The 2053-nt window shown below is 38.7% G+C and overlaps 1 non-coding gene and 1 pseudogene across 1 annotated transcript; both read left to right on the top strand.

The window, feature by feature from the left end:
* Positions 1-214: 214 nt before the first annotated feature.
* On the top strand, positions 215-332 carry LOC113088163 (uncharacterized; annotated as a pseudogene).
* Positions 333-835: 503 nt separating this feature from the next.
* LOC113088120 (5S ribosomal RNA) lies at positions 836-954 on the top strand. Its single transcript, XR_003285819.1, has one exon. It is a non-coding gene; the product is annotated as a 5S ribosomal RNA (ribosomal RNA).
* Positions 955-2053: the final 1099 nt, after the last annotated feature.

A 2053-nucleotide genomic window follows, 5' to 3' on the forward strand; every position in this document is an offset into this window, starting at 1 on the left:
AATTTCACGATTTATATAATAATCTTGCAAAAAAAAAAAAAGTCAATGCCCGATATCTGAATCTTAGCAGGTTTAGGTCTGGCTAGTTCATGGATGAGAGACTGCCTAGGAATACTAGGTGCTTTAAGCTTTTGGGTTTTCTTTCCTACTTATATAATGTACTGGCGATTAGATGGGCTGTTCTTTAAATAGCCCTCTCTTTGCAGCAGTCTTCGCTTACGCCATACCAACCTGGCTATGCCCGATCTCGTCTGCTCTCGGAAGCTAAGCAGGTTTGGGCCTGGTTAGTACTTGGATGGGAGACGGCCTGGGAATACCAGGTGCTGTAAGCTTTTTGGAAACTTTTCACTTAGTATATAATAATTTAGCCAAAAAATAGAGTCAATGCCCGATCTCTGAATATTAGCAGGTAGGGGCCTGGTTAGTACATGGATGAGAGACTGCCTGGGAATGCCAGGTGCTTTAAACTTTTTGGAAATTTCACGATTTATAAAATAATCTTGCAAAAAAAAAAAAAAAAAGAGTCAATGCCCGATCTCTGAATCTTAGCAGGTTTAGGTCTGGTTAGTACTTGGATGAGAGACTGCCTAGGAATACCAGGTGCTTTAAGCTTTTTTGGAAATGTTTCACTTAGTATATAATAATTTTGCTAAAAAAATTGATTCAATGCCCGATCTCTGAATCTTAGCAGGTTTAGGTCTGGTTAGTACTTGGATGAGAGACTGCCTAGGAATACCAGGTGCTTTAAGCTTTTGGGTTTTCTTTCCTACTTATATAATGTACTGGCGATTAGATGGGCTGCTCTTTAAATAGCCCTCTCTTTGCAGCAGTCTTCGCTTACGGCCATACCAACCTGGCTATATCCGATCTCATCCGCTCTCGGAAGCTAAGCAGGTTTGGGCCTGGTTAGTACTTGGATGGGAGACCGCCTGGGAATACCAGGTGCTGTAAGCTTTTTGGAAAATTTCACGATTTATAATAATAATCTTGCAAAAAAAAAAAAAAAAAAAAAAAAAAAGAGTCAATGCCCGATCTCTGAATCTTAGCAGGTTTAGGTCTGGTTAGTACTTGGATGAGAGACTGCCTAGGAATACCAGGTGCTTTAAGCTTTTTGGAAAACGTTTCACTTAGTATATAATAATTTTGCCAAAAAAATAGAGTCAATGCCCGATCTCTGAAATATTAGCAGGTTTTGGGGCCTGGTTAGTACATGGATGAGAGACTGCCTGGGAATACCAGGTGCTTTAAACCTTTTGGAAAATTTCACTGATTTATAAAATAATCTTGCAAGAAAAAAAAAAAAAAAAAAAGTCAATGCCCGATCTCTGAATCTTAGCAGGTTTAGGTCTGGTGAGTACTTGGATGAAGAAACTGCCTAGGGAATACCAGGTGCTTTAAGCTTTTTGGAAATGTTTTCACTTAGTAATAATTATTTTGTAAAAAATAGATTCAATGCCCGATTTCTGAATCTTAGCAGGTTTGGTCTGGTTAGTACTTGGATGAGAGACTGCCTGGGAATACCAGGTGCTTTAAACTTTTTGGAAAATTCACGATTTATAAAATAATTTGCAAAAAAAAAAAAAAAAAAGCTCAATGCCCGATCTCTGAATCTTAGCAGGTTTAGGTCTGGTTAGTACTTGGATGAGAGACTGCCTAGGAATACCAGGTGCTTTAAGCTTTTTGAAATTTTCACTAGTATATATTATTTTGCCAAAAAATAGAGTCAATGCCCGATCTCTGAATATTAGCAGGTTTGGGCCTGGTTAGTACATGGATGGGAGACTGCCTGGGAATACCAGGTGCTTTAAGCTTTTTGGAAAATTTCACTTAGTATATAAATAATTTTGCTAAAAAAAAGATTCAATGCCCGATCTCTGAATCTTAGCAGGTTTAGGTCTGGTTAGTACTTGGATGAGAGACTGCCTAGGAATACCAGGTGCTTTAAGCTTTTGGGTTTCTTTCCTACTTATATAATGTACTGGCGATTAGAATGGGCTGGTCTTTAAATAGCCCTCTCTTTGCAGCAGTCTTCGCTTACGGCCATACCAACCTG

This window comes from Carassius auratus, unplaced genomic scaffold (genome assembly GCF_003368295.1).
Source record: "Carassius auratus strain Wakin unplaced genomic scaffold, ASM336829v1 scaf_tig00045772, whole genome shotgun sequence".
Lineage (NCBI taxonomy): Eukaryota > Metazoa > Chordata > Actinopteri > Cypriniformes > Cyprinidae > Carassius > Carassius auratus.